This window comes from Schistocerca piceifrons, chromosome 6 (genome assembly GCF_021461385.2).
Source record: "Schistocerca piceifrons isolate TAMUIC-IGC-003096 chromosome 6, iqSchPice1.1, whole genome shotgun sequence".
Lineage (NCBI taxonomy): Eukaryota > Metazoa > Arthropoda > Insecta > Orthoptera > Acrididae > Schistocerca > Schistocerca piceifrons.
The window spans coordinates 69,039,004-69,054,715 of record NC_060143.1 but is presented as its reverse complement, the minus strand read 5'-3'; positions in this window follow the sequence as shown (position 1 = coordinate 69,054,715).

Here is a 15,712-nt window from a genome sequence, read left to right as displayed (position 1 = left end):
ATTGTAAGCTTTAGAAGCTTCTAAAAAAAAAAAGTATGCTGCCACTGTCTCAGCGTTGTCAATGAGCATCTTCTGTCTGTGTTTTCTTTTGTGAATAAAACTTTATATCGTTTATTTTTCTCGCCTGTCACGCAACTATTTTTCGTTAATTCGTCAACGTAAACATTCCCGTGCGACAAATATTGAATTATACTGTAAAGTCCAACTGCAGTGCCAAATCCAATAATAATAAAAAAATGCGAAATAGTGAGGAAGATACAAACGCCGGTTAATAAGGCATTACTCCTTGTAATGTTTCCGGGAGTCGTTTTACAGCGAAACCGATATGGACGACTGTACCTACAAATATGACAATCGGGAACGTCATCGGAACTGTCGGACTGCGCCTGTATCGAATGCTTGTATCGCCATTATGGATGAAACATGGGCGCAAGAAGCTTGTACGGTGTTACTGACGAAATAACGGTAGAAACAGTGATTGGTTGCCGAGTTTGTTTTGTTCGGTTTAATCTTGCAGACAAGTTGTCTCGTCCTTCCGCTACGGATGAAATATTCTGAGCCACATGTGATTCCAAATACTCTGGTTTCCACTAACACGAAAAAGAAACAATAGGTCGACTGAAGTGAAGACTGGCACAAAATTTGCGTTTGTAATAAGGATGACTGTGCTACACAAATCTAAAACAAATAATAGGATTAGGTTTCGGCTCCTTTTAAAAACGCAGCTTCCTCTCACGGTAGTTTTTTTGCCCGCTGAGACACAAATGTGCCTCATCAGTGGCTTCTCGTCTGTAATGATAATAAATGTATAAAACCGTCTGTCTGTTAGTTTTGGAGATTAGCATGTTCAAAAAGAACCAGATGGATTTTTTAGGAGTTTTCTCTTGTAACTTCAGCGAAGTTAGGGGCACTGTATAGGCTTTATTTCATCGAAATCGGACCACGACAAAAAACAATATTTTATAGATTATAAAAATGTATGTACGTATATTCCACTTCTCCTCTGAAACCACTGGGTCTATTTCAATCTAACATGGTACACACATCACTTACTGTCTGGAAAGAATAGCTGTGAAGATAAGAACCATCTACCTATCAAACGGGTACGGGTGTGGGTGAAAAACGAGGGTAAGCCACTAAGCGCGAATACCCAGATTTCATTCATCCAGTATTTGAGAACGACAGCGCTTAGTGATATGCAAATTTTTCTCTCTGACATCTCCCACACAACGATGAAAGGAAAAAAAAGTTTCTCGCTTACTACATGTTGCAGACAATTTGCACATGTAGCACTGAATGTACCTGCAAAATTATATCATAGTTCACGAGATTTGACGTCATAAACATTGAGATGCGTGAAAAACTTCCGCTTTGTGCACAACGGTCGAATTTATCACTTCTTTGGTACGATTTCTATTCGGAATAAATACAGCAGACAGTATCCGCATATGACGCGGAATATACCTACAAATTTCAGTGTACGGCACAGACAGGGGAGAAGATGATGTACTGAGAAAGAGAAGAGGAGGAAAGGGATGAGGAGATAGACGTACAAAGTAAAGAGGAGGAGATGAACAGAGGGGGAAGGAGGAGGAGATGAACCGGGAGGGGGGGGGGGGTGAGAGTAGCAGATGGGCGAAGAGTAGGGTGGGGGGTGGAGGAAGCGGACAGAGACAAGAGGGAGAAGTAGACGGACAGAGAGAGGGGAAAGGAGGAGCATGTCTAACAGAATTCAAATAAACAAAATCCGGGACGACGCCGGGTACTCAGAAGATAGTTTTAAACAAAATTTCAAAATATAAAACATTTATGCTAAAAGCAGTGGGCGAAACTTTGTGTAATTTTTTTTATTGCCTCGATGAGGCTTTTTTAACCTCAGTTACTTGTTATTCACTGTTTTTTAAGGGCGTCCAGTAACTGGTTGGATAGTTTCACATCTGAACGTAGTACAAAAGCTACCAAATCAGTTCTTAGGCTAAATTAACATAATCTGAATACAGTTAAGTTTGCACGCACACATAAAATATCTTATATTTTGCAATTTCAGTACGATAAGTACTCCGAGGTGATGGCAGATGTGCGTTGAACCATTTTGGGCAAGAAAACCTACGTGAACGGAATTTGAGTTTTGCTTAAACAACAGAGACCCAGTCTCACAATTTTCTGTGCAAATACTGAGGCATCAAGGGATCACAAATTTAGCATTGGAGGGCAGCGTGGAGGGTAAAAATCGTAGAGGGAGACCAAGAGATGAATACACTAAGCAGATTCAGAAGGATGTAGGTTGCATTAGGTACTGGGAGATGAAGAAGCTTGCACAGGATAGAGTAGCATGGAGAGCTGCATCAAACCAGTCTCAGGGCTGAAGACAACAACAACATAGGACAACAAAAAACCAATGGACGAACGTCAAAGCTAGAATATGCTCAATATAGCGGCGCTCCACATTGCGCTCGCAACGTCTGTAGTTTGCAAGACAACTGAAAGTCTTAGAGCAGAATGGCAGTGGAGTCTTGGCTATGCAATGCGGCTGCTGAAATGTCAAGCTTCGTTGAGTTGGTGTTTGGACACCATTTACGAAGAAAAAGCAATACAGCGACGAATGCACAATGTAAATACGCGAGGGACAGACAGTTGTGGCTGTTTGTCGCTCCCTCTCTAGTTCGTAGACCGTGGCAGCACTTCCTAAGCCCGAGTTTCGAATCCACTGTGTTTATCGCGCAGCCCTAACGGGCCGTTAGTATTTAGCACTGTAGGAGGAATGCCCTCGGGACGCAACCGCAAAAACAGCCTGCCTGGAAGACTGATACGGCGGGAAAGCGCACAGGCAGCTCCACGGACGCGGAGTGCGTGCGCGCGTTCATGGCTCGCCGACTGAGCGAGCGTGCGCTGTTGGCACGCCGCGGTGTGTCTACACCGGACACGCTCAGCACGTAGCAGCGATCTCTGGACAACACGAGCTTCAAACCCAACTGTCGATACACGTCGCATAATGCGTTCATCATCCTCCTGACCGATGTGGAAACGGCATTTTCGCCATAGTTCTCCAGCAAACTTACAGTAAAAACGACAAAATATACTATCCTGTTTTCTATCCAGTGACGAGCAGCCAGTTACCAGCGGCTGAACGTCATTAAAATGCACAAAAACAACTAAGTTAGATGGTACTTACTGCGTGTCGATATCAACTTGAACAACAGCTTGTCCTCACTCACCTGCAACAAGACAGAAGTGGTCGTTGTTTTCATGTAACGAAACAAGAAAGTAATAACATCTGTGAGTGTTTAAAAAAATAGTAATAAGTTAACAGATTTTTCGATGCTGTTACAGATAAATATTAACGTATACTACATGAAACACACATTCACCTATCATAACAATCTAGCCTAAACCTTCGATTACGCCATTTTTTTATAAATTTACACTTGTACACGAAAACGCAGACAACATCAAAATTACGCAATCCCGACATAGAATCATTTCGAAATGTAATAAACACAGAAAATTTTTATTTGGTTTATGAACAGCTTTAGTAGTCTCAGATCAGTACCACTTTTTCTGTCAAGTACCACCATCACACCACCTCACATCACAGAACACAGTTAAAACGCTCGAAAAATGAAAGCGGTCGGTACACACTTCTGATTCTGAACTTCTACAACCCAAATGAGAAGTCGTCGTGTGGCGTACCACAACACATGGCCTCTAGAAACCTTAGGACAGCTAGTAGCGTGATATTCGCGATGAGTCACGGCTTTACCGCAACAGATGATGGGGCGTCGCCAACCTGCAGCTTCAAGCGAAAGTTTCTTATGAACGACGAGGTACCAGGTTGAATACAATAAACTGACAACTCTGCCTTATATCAAATTGAAAAAAACTACGTATAATAGTTTACTGTGTCAACAACTAGCAACTGAGTTAATTTCAGCCTTGTGTGAACGTACAGTACTTACAGAGGTACGCAAGATCACTTGAAACACCAAACTTAGAACCTCCGTAACTCGGTAACATCATGATAAGTCCTTAAGTATTAGCTAACAGTCTTGTCTACATACGGAGGCAGTGTTTGCACTTAGCTCTAAAAAAATGTATTTATTTCGAGTAACCGCAAGAGTCGAATGATTGTGATGTATGTGAAAAACGTTGACGTACCGATGAAACGAGCGATGCGCAAACTCCGAATATTCTGTGTGAAACGTCAATTATTTCGAGTGACTAATCGTATCTGCGTTCTTATTAAGTTCCAAGTGAATATTCGCAGAATATTAAGCGAGTATTCAATCCACGGACAATCTGTCTCTACTTTCCATATAAAGTCCGTGCCGAGACCTTGAACTGGCTACTAAGAGTCACTGTGTTGTGCATGTGAAAATCCTCATATCAACTGTATGTAGTACAGTCTCGGCGGGTTAATGTTTGCTTGAAAGGGCAGCACTGGGTGTCCCAGGAGGAATGGTCAATACTCGGGGATACAACACGAAACTAATTCGAAGCGAAATAGTCTAATGAACATGGGCTCTAAAATGCATATCTTAAGCGCTATGAGCACTTGTTCAATAGAAGAGACTTGTTTCATAGTAGCGAAGATGAACAAGCGCTCGAAGCTCGTAAGGTATACCCTTTCCAGCCCATTTTTACTGCCGGCCGGAGTGGCTGTGCGGTTCTAGGCGCTACAGTCTGGAGCCGAGCGACCGCTACGGTCGCAGGTTCGTATCCTGCCTCGGGCATGGATGTTTATGATGTCCTTAGGTTAGTTAGGTATAATTAGTTCTAAGTTCTAGGCGACTGATGACCTCAGAAGTTACGTCGCATAGTGCTCAGAGCCAACCCATGTTTACTGGACTTTTTTCTTGTTTTGGTCTATACAATCTCCTCGCAAAGTACGGAAAGTAAAGAGTTTACAGTAGAGGAGATTTGTTTCACAGTTTCGAAGACGAAGAAGTGGTCATTGCTCTAAAGGTATGCATTTTTAGAGCGCATGAGTACTAGATTTTTTTGATTCGAATGATCGTTCCTCTCGTATCCCTGAATATTGACCATTCCTCCTACGATATTCTGAATATCAGAGTTTTTGTGCTAACTTCCTCTCACTTGATACCGGGGGCGTTCTATAAGTAACGCAACATTTTTTTTCTGGGCCTGTTTCTGTTGAAAAAATTCGGAATTTATTATGGGACATCGTGGATTATTCCAGCTTCAGCCCCTATAGTTTTATCAAGTTCCGGTAGGTGGCGGCACTACATGTAACTTTCGAAGTGGCGTCTGTTACGCAGAGTTATCACAAGTTTCTTTGAAAACCAGAGCATCGCAGACATCCACAAGCGCTTGCAGAATGTTTACAGAGTCCTTACAGTGAACAAAAGCACGACGAGTAATAGGGCGCGGCGTCTGTCGTCATCGCAACAAGATCGCGCAAACCTGTTATATCTCCCGTGTGCCCGCCGGCCGCACATAGGTGTGACCCCTGCAGTATCGGAACGTGCGGACACTCTCATTCGAGCCGATTGACGGATCACAAACAAACACCTCGCTGCTCAACTGTACGTCTCTGTTGGTAGTGCTGTCACACTCCCCCACCAGTGGGCGTACTCAAATATGTGTGCCTATTGGGTTCCTCACCGCCTACCTGAAGACCATGAAGGATTCACTCTGCAAGAACAAGTACGTGGCTGATCGGGAAGTTATTGATGCAGTAGGATGTTGGTTCCGACGTCGACCAGCAGAGTGCTACTATGTGGGCATATAGGCTCTCCCAATACGGAGGTGTCAGACCGACACATTGCAAGGAGATTATGTTGAAAAATTGTAGCCTAAAGTTCGGAGAATAATATGGTGTATTTGAATCCTAAATGAAACCAACCTGCTCCCACAAAAAATGTCTTGTATTACTTATTGAGAGCCCCTCCTAGTCAGCAAGACGAGAAACTTTGAACATTTTGCACTCTGTTGATACGATTAGTGCCACTAAGTTTCTTGTAGCTTGCGTAGTCGAAAAATATTCGTCGTCGCTACAGTACAGGCGTGTGTGCTGTAGAAGAAATCACTGAAAGACTGAGTGGGGCATTTTGTGCAGGCGCAGTCGCTCGTGACACAAATATTTACTAGTCGACTTCACTTCAAAAAACCACGTCTGTCTCAACGAGACTACGACAAAATTCGCCTTCCCAAGCAGTTTTCCCCACCTTGAGCTCTGCCTCTTTTTCTTTTTTGAAATATCTATGAGTGTCCCACTAATTTCAAGAGAAATTCACTCGCAGATGAAGCTGTTTCACGCTTTTTAACACCAGCTTCACGTAAGCGTGCGAAGTGCAGTCGACACTGGCAGCCTGACCGGACAGGACACAACGCACAGCACGGACGCCCGTCCGACTTCGGGGGCCGCCCTCCCGCGCCCTCGGCAGGCCAGATTAATCGAATGAAGCCCCGGCTGGCCCTATTGCTGCTCCCGCCGCCTCCCACGCACGCCCTGCCGCGCTGGGTGCTCGCTTAGGCCTTGTACACACTAGTATACAAACTCGAGTGATTTTTGTATCTAGGCAGTGTCTGCACACAATCGATCAATTTAGTATAGAGACAGCTGAGAGATATTTCTTGTCTATAGACACGCTTTTGCAACAAAATACGGGAATGTTGACTCCCGTTTGAAATGGGAGACATGGCACAATTCTTACAAAATGTTGTGCGACACCTCGTAGTGTGGACGTTGGTAGACATAGCCTCCAGTTATTGGCGCCGTGGAAAAACGGAGAAAGTGTTGCAACTGACTGAAGAAATTCCCGTACCATCGTGTTTGTGGGAAGTTTATACTACGTATATACAGGGTGCTACAAAAAAGGTGCGGCCAAACTTTCAGGAAACATTCCTCACACACAAAGAAAGAAAATATGTTATGTGGACATGTGTCCGGTAACGCTTACTTTCCATGTTACACCTCATTTTTTACTTCTCTTCAAATCACATTAATCATGGAATGGAAACACACAGCAACAGAACGTACCAGCGTGACTTCAAACACTTTGTTACAGGAAATGTTCAAAATGTCCTCCGCTAGCGAGGATACATGCATCCACCCTCCGTCGCATGGAATCCCTGATGCGCTGATGCAGCCCTGGAGAATGGCGTATTGCATCACAGCCGTCCACAATACGAGCACGAAGAGTCTCTACACTGGGTACCGGGGTTGCGTAGGCAAGAGCTTTCAAATGCACCCATAAATGAAAGTGAAGAGGGTTGAGGTCAGGAGAGCGTGGAGACCATGGAATTGGTCCGCCTCTACCAATCCATCGGTCACCGAATCTGTTGTTGAGAAGCGTACGAACACTTCGACTGAAATGCGCAGGAGCTCCATCGTGCATGAACCACATGTTGTGTCGTAAAGGCACATGTTCTAGCAGCTCAGGTAGAGTATCCTGTATGAAATCATGATAACGTGCTCCATTGAGCGTAGGTGGAAGAACATGGGGCCCAATCAAGATATCACCAACAATGCTTGCCCAAACGTTCACAGAAAATCTGTGTTGATGACGTGATTGCACAATTGCGTGCGGATTCTCGTCAGCCCACACATGTTGATTGTGAAAATTTACAATTTGAGCACGTTGGAATGAAGGCTCATCCGTAAAGAGAAGATTTGCACTGAAATGAGGATTGACACATTGTTGGATGAACCATTCGCAGAAGTGTACCCGTGGAGGCCAATCAGCTGCTGATAGTGCCTGCACACGCTGTACATGGTACGGAAACAACTGGTTCTCCCGTAGCACTCTCCATACAGTGACGTGGTCAACGTTACCTTGTACAGCAGCAACTTCTCTGACGCTGACATTAGGGTTATCGTCAACTGCATGAAGAATTGCCTCGTCCATTGCAGGTGTCCTCGTCGTTCTAGGTCTTCCCCTGTCGCGAGTCATAGGCTGAAATGTTCTGTGCTCCCTAAGACGCCGATCAATTGCTTCGAACGTCTTCCTGTCGGGACACCTTCGTTCTGGAAATCTGTCTCGATACAAACGTACCGCGCCACGGCTATTGCCCCGTGCTAATCCATATATCAAATGGGCATCTGGCAACTCCGCATTTGTAAACATTGCACTGACTGCAAAACCACATTCGTGATGAACACTAACCTGTTGATGCTACGTACTGATGTGTTTGATCCTAGTACTGTAGAGTAATGTGTCGCATGTCAACACAAGCACCGAAGTCAAGATTACCTTCCTTCAATTGGGCCAACTGGCGGTGAATCGAGGAAGTACAGTACACACTGACGAAACTAAAATGAGCTCTAAATGGAAATTAAGCGTTCCGGACACATGTTCACATAACATCTTTTCTTTATTTGTGTGTGAGGAATGTTTCCTGAAAGTTTGGCCGTACCTTTTTGTAACACCATATATATATATATATATATATATATATATATATATATATATATATATATATATATATATAACTGACTCATCATTGCCCACTCCAATCTCACTGCCCACCCAAAACCACCACGAAAATAGGGGACGAAATGATTTTTTAAAATATGTCGCTACTAAGGCAATATTGAAGGTAGACCTACGAAAATTGATATTTGGTTACTCTGTCACAAATAAAGGAATACGAGTTTCAGCATTTCTTGTGAAATTTAACCCCTATGGCGGTGAAATAGTGGGTGAAATGTTTTTAAATAATTCATTATTAAAAAACGACTGAAGTATTTTAAAGTTACATCTATCAAAATTGGTATTCGACTTGTCAGTTGCAAATTCACAAATATGTACTTCAGTGTTTGTGCAAATTTAACCCATAAAGGGGTGAAGTGCGGGATGAAATGTTTTATGAAAATATTACATTACAGCGTGAAAGCATTTTTAAAGCTAAATCTACGAAAATTTTAATTTGGCTTCTCGGTTACAAATAAAAAATAAGAGTTTCCATGTTTTTGGAAGTTCAACTTCAATGGGAGGTGAAATAGAAGATTAAACTTTTTATGGAAATATTTAATTATGGAAGCATTTTTGAAGCTAGATCTATGAGAATTGGTATTTGACTTCTAAAGAAATATGTGTTAGGGAATGAAAGTTTTTATGGAAATAGGACCAAAAGAGCTCATTAGGCAGGATTAACAAAGACCTTCGACTCCAGCTAACAGAATGGCTTTTTAATCACAGGTACATCAGAAGAGACCATGCTTCTAAGGCCTTAATTAGCGTAAAAAGTTTAGATGATGTTGCAATTGGTGAACAACATAAAAAATCAATTAAACAAAAACAAATAAAATCTGTGGAGACAATATAGTCTATGCCGACGCTAAGCTACTTCCGAATATAAAAGCCGCAACAAGAAGGAGTTTGTTATTGAAGAGCTGGCCAAAAAACATTATGTATCAATGAGTAGCCGGCTGGCTACTCGGGGAAAGAAGTAAACAGAATTCTACGACCACATAACGGAAGGGCGAAGGATAACCATGAAAAACAACGATGGAGGAATATAGATTCTCTCCCTTTTATTTTATTAAGAATGTAACAGATCAGATAGGAAAGATTTTACAGAAACATGACATCAGACATTTTTCTGCTCGGCACGGAAAATATGTCAAGCACTCCGATCCGTAAAGCGTAAAGGTCCTCCTCTATCAGCAAGCGGCGTATATAAATTTCGGTGTACGTGTAGTAAATTTTACATTGGAACAACCAAGAGAAGCGTGAATACACGGCGAAAGGAAGACAAAAGTCTTTCCAGACTAGGGAAAAAGAGACAAATCGGCTGTAGCAGAGCATGCTCTTCAGTCAGGAAGTCCCTATATATCTTCTGAAACAAAACTTTCGTCCATCACAACGAACTTATTATCCACGGCTATGTAGAGACCACTGAAATATACAAACATAGGGACAATAGCTCTGCAGAATCGTTGAACTGTTTTTTTTTTTTTTTTTTTTTTTGTAATCTATGGAAAGACGACAATCTATAGTCAAGTTTCATCTTTGACGAGGATAATTTCTACTTATCACGAAAACTCTGGCTTTTTCTGCTTTATATATCTCGCTCTCAGGCCTCCGACCAGTCGGCAAGACTCAACGGAGGAAGCAACGCCTCGGAAGATGCCCAGCGCAGTTCTGGACGAAACGTTAGGAACAGAAGAAACCGGAAAGATTTACCAGCAGCAATGTCATCCGGTCGTGAAAGCCTTTATTCCATCATCAGTAAGAGCAAGGTTCCGGGTCTGAGTTCCTCTCGGGCAGACAGTTTTAACCCGCCACCGCTGGACAATACGGAGGAGCGGAGGCGGCCCGCGGTTGGGCAGGCAGCAGCCGGTGGTGATTGGTCGGTCGGTCGCGTGTCCGGCAGGCGGACAGACACAGTGACACAGTGCCGGCGCTGGCCCTGGCCCGCCTCCAAGCGCAGCGCCGCACGTATTTTTAGCCGTTTGTTTGGAAACACGGGCTGAGCCGGCCGGCCTAGGTGAAAGGCCGCAGCGCGCGCTTGCAGTCCCGACGCAGCTTGCGGTCGCTGCCGCGGCGCGGCGCCACCGCTGCCGCACTGTGCGCTCGCGACCACGCCGTGTTTACTGTCCAAGCTGATTAGGAGGAGGGGCGACCGTCACTAGACGCTACAGCATTTCCGTAAAGTCCAGATGTAGCCCTGCATTTTCTTCGTGAATAGGTGTCACAAACGCAGCCGTTGTCAAAACTGGTGCCAAACTTCCATTCATTGGCATGAAATCGGTATAATGCAGTCAAGAAAGGAGATTTGGGCGTGCCATCTTAGTGTACTTTGTGTGGGACCCAAATCAATCAGTGCAAACAGGACAGATTGAACATATACAAAGAAAGGCAACGTGAACTGTCTCAGGTTTGATCGACGCGGGAGCGTCACGGAGATCTCGAAGAAACTGAACTGGCAGACGCTTGAGGATATACGCGATCTGTCCCCAGAAATCTACTTACAGATTTTCACAAAATAGTATTGTGTGAGGAATCTACTAGTATACTTCACGCCCAAACATGTCGGAGGCCGCGGATACCAAATCAGACACCTCTCAGTCATTCCTCCCGACCTCCACACTCGATCGGAGAGGGAAGAAACCATAAAATTTGGTAGAATGCTGTTACTCTCGGCCATGGACTTCTCACTGGTTTGCAGAGTATGCGTGAAGATACCCGATGGTGGCCATTTCTGGCAAGAAAGAGGTCAATCCACATATGCTCTACCGAGAACGGTACCTCAGGTACAACACATTTCATGTGGCTCAGTTTTCCGCTATTGCCAATTTATCTATATTTAAAGTAGCTTTTACACGATCAAATTTCTTGTCTCAACTGATTACTCGAGACAAGTGACTCTCCTGCAGCGCCCCTGGCGTTTTATTTCTGTACTGGCGTGACTCTCGCATGTCTCGAGTGGTCGTTTTCGTTTGCACGGCAGCGGAAAAATTGCGTCTGTTGTGAAAGCTCTCCTGCAGTCTGGCACCTGAGTGCTGAAAGTCAAGATTTACGAAAAAATAGAAATATCGAAACAAAATGTAGGAAAAGCAATAATAATAGAGTTTTTTAATGGCCAGAGCGTAATTTACAGTGGATGTTTTGGTCAAAAGCCGGGTGGTAAATTCTCCACATTCCTGAAAAATAGAAAAAAATGGGACAAGTGTCATCCAAACATTTCAAAACATATGTATTAACTGCTCGAGAAATATAAACTTGCATACAGATCGAACAATACCTGGAACGCAGTGTAGCGCCTTTACACGTTATACCTCGTATCTCTCACCTTTTCTTGGTAAATGCCAAACAAAACAAAAAAAATTATTTTTCTCGTCCATTAAGTCTGACTTCTGCACTGTCAAACTGATTTTCTTTAGAACACGTTACCTCTTTTTGTTCTTTATTTACGCATAGTGCACACTTTTTTCTGTCAAACTTAAATACGTTTTTGCTTTCAGATATTTCGTGTGTTTTTGAACTTGTGCAACCATTCCAATGTGTATATACATATACATAACACGAGTGAGCTCCACCGCAACAGGTTAACTTCCGATGTTAACGAACGCTGCTGAAGTCCCGTTTCTGCGCATTCAGAAATTTACAACTCCACACTCCGCAAAATCTACATATCACTTACGTCATAGATACACTAGCGACGTGGTCGGATGCTGATTTACGCGCAGGCACGAAAGACACACGCACATCGAGTGGTCCATATTCACCAGAAAATAGCGCGTGTAAAACGGGCTTAATGCAACGCGACATATTATCTGTGAATACATTCTGCAACATTTTTCGGGGAATACCTCAAATGTAGTGTTTCTAATTGGTGCACAGTTTGTGAGGCTATCGTTATTTGGCCTCGAAGATCTCCAAACATAACACCCTGAAACGCGTGTTTAGGCGGTTGCATGAAGACCGCAGTGTACATTAAATAGGAGCATAGGCGAAATGCACGCGATGTAGATACCACCGCCGACAGGTTGCGCAGGAAAGTGAAAGCGGAACAGCAGCGGGATGGGGCGGCGCGGCTCACACCTAAACATTACCGCCGCCGCACGCTACCTGAACAGTCGGCACACCGCAACCAACCAACTGCCGGCCAGCTGTCAGCACGGTGCCAACCAGCATCGTCGTTCCGTTTTTGCTAAACACAGTACTAGGACTGCATTTTGTTTGAGCGCGGCGTCAATAAACCAGACAGTGCTGATGTGTCTTTGACGCCTCACGATGCATCCCATCAGCCGATTCACTCTCCTAATTAAATGGCGCCATTAATTTCTTTTTTCCCAATTCGATTCAGTGTCTCACCATTAGTTACTCGAGCTAACCAGCTAATCTTCACAAGTCTTCCGTAGCACCAAATTTTAGAAGATTCTACTCTCCTCAATTCTGTATTATTTACCGTCGCTTTTTCACTTCTGCAGAAGCCTACATTGCAGACGAATGGCTTCAGAAAAGACGTCCTTATACTTAAATTTATGTTGCATGTTAACCAACTCATCTTTTTCAGAAAAGATTTCCTTGCTGTTTCCGGTTTGTATTTTATATCCTCTCAACTTCGGCCATCGTCAGTTATTCTACTGCCCAAATAGCAAAACTCATCCACTACTTTTAGTATCTCATTTAGTAATCTAATTAACTCAGCATTGAATCACTGTACTGATTCAGTTCTACTACTTTTCATTTCAACTTAACTCCGTTGAAGTGTTGATCTAATCCCTTTGCCGTCTGTGACAAAATCAGTGTCACCGGCAAACTTCCCTGGACTCTAATTCCCTATCAGAATTTCTCCTTGTTTTCCTTCGCGGCTTGCTCAGTGTACAGACTGAATAACATGGCGGATAGGCTACGACCATGTCTCACCTCGCCGCGCGGGGTAACCGCTCGGTCTCGGGCGCCTTGTCGCGGTTCACGCATCTCTCCCCGTGGGAGGTTCGATCCCTCCCTTGGGCATGGGTTTGTGTTGTCCTTCGCGTAAGTTAGTTTACATTAGATTAAGTAGTGTGTATGCCTTGGGGCCGATGACTTCAGCAGTTTCGTCCCATAGGAACTTACCACAAATTTCCTTTCTTACTTCCTTCTCAACCATTGCTTCCCTTCATCTCTTCCGACTCTTATAACTGCATTCTGATATCCGTACAAACTATATACAATATTTCGCCCCCTTTATTTATACTTTCTATTTTTCAATGAGTGTTTTCCAGTCAATGTTGTCCAAAGCTTCTCTAAAGCTAGAAATGCTAATAACCTAAGTTTGTCTACATCTACAGCTGATTACTCTTGCAAATTCATAATTAAGTGCTTGGTAGTGTGTTCTTCGAACCACCTTCAGACTATTTCGCTACCGTCCCCACACTCTAACAGATCGTGGGAAAAAAACACTTAAATCTTATTGTACAAGCTCTGACTTCTCTTATTTTATTACGATGATCATTTCTCCCTATGTAGGCTGGTGACAGTGAAATGTCTCCACATTCGGAGAAGAAAGTTGGTGATCAAAATTTCGTGAAAAGATCCCGCCGCAACGAAAAATGCCTTTATATTAATGATTACCACTCCCGCTCGGTTATCATATCCGTAACAATCTGTCCCCTACTTAGCGATAGTAAAAAACGAGCAGCCCTTCTTTGGGCTTTTTATGTGTCCCCCGTCAGTCCTATGTGGTAAGCATCCCACACCGTGCAGCAGTACTCCGGCAGTGGACGGACGAGCTTAGTGCAGTTGGGTTGGGTTGATTTGATTTGATTTGGAGGAGGAGACAAAACTACGAGGTCATCTATGTCATCGGATTAGTTAAGGATGGGGAAGGAAGCCGGCCGTCCCCTTTCAAAGGAACCATCCTGGCATTTGCCTAATGCGATTTTAGGGAAATCACGGAAAACCTAAATCAGGATGTCCGGACGCGGGATTGAACCGTCGTTCTCCCGAATGCGAGTCCAGTGTCTTAGTACAGTAAGTCCTTTTAGTGGACATGTTGTACTTTCTAAGTGTTCTGCCAGTAAAACGCAGCCTTTTGTTTGCCTTCCCCACAACATTATCGATATGATAGTTCCAATTTAACTTCTTTGTAACAGTAATTCCCAGATATTTGATTGAATTGACATCCTTTAAATTTGTGTGCTTTATCGTGTAACCGAAATTGGTTTTCTTTTCGTACTCATGTGGATGACCTCATACTTTTCCTTACCGGGAGACAATTACTACTTTCACACCGTACAGATATCTTCTCTGAATGATTTTGCAAAGGTTTTGATCTTCTGATGACGTTACTAGACGACAAATGACAGTATCATCTGCAAACAATCTAAGATGGCTGATCAGTTTGTCTCCTAAATCGTTTCTATAGATTAGGAACAGCAGAGGGCCTGTAACACTTCGTTGGCGAACGCCAGATATGGCTTCTGTTATATTCGATGATTTTCCGTCGATTAGTACGTACTGTGACCTTTCACACAGGATATCGTGAAACCAGTCGCACAAATGAAGCGATACTCCATAGGCCTGCAATTTGATTGTAAGACGATTTTGAGAACCAGAGTCGGAAGCATTCTGGAAATCTAGAGATATGGAATCAACCTGAGATAGCACTCTTTACTTCTGAGGAATAAAGAGCTAGTTGTGTTATCAGTGTACAGCCGTAATTTAGCTGAGGAGTTTAGCACCCGTTGCTGACGCGGTCGTTCCGACACGGGGCACAATCTCGGACTTGAGGAAGAATTGTCATGGGGAAACGGTCGTGGTCTATTCAAACGAGCCATCCTGGAAGTTGTCTTAGGCAATTTAAGGAAAACACGGAAAATCTAGACCACGAAGGTTGCACTGCGATTCGAACCCCGCTCCTCCAGGATGCTAACCCCTGCGACAACATAAGTAGAGCAGCCTCGCAAAATCATCCACCACCCTACCACGCCCACCTGTCCCCCATCCCTCGCCCCCCCTTCCCCCCCCCCCCCACAAACACATACCGTTCCTTGTCTATAATGCCGTAAGTCTCTCACGCAGCATGGCAGTCAAGAGAATTGGACTGCTAGAAGAATAAGGATGCTGTAGAGGGAACCATTTCAGAATAACAACAAAATGCTAATGGAAAAAGCAGTGTAAAATGAGGAAAGACATATTGCTATCGAGAAGGTTTTGAAAGTGTTACTCATCAATATTGTTATCCGGACTGCGCGTGAAATGTGTAGTGAAATACACGGGGAGAAGCGGACGCGCGTCACTGGATGCGTAGCGTCCCC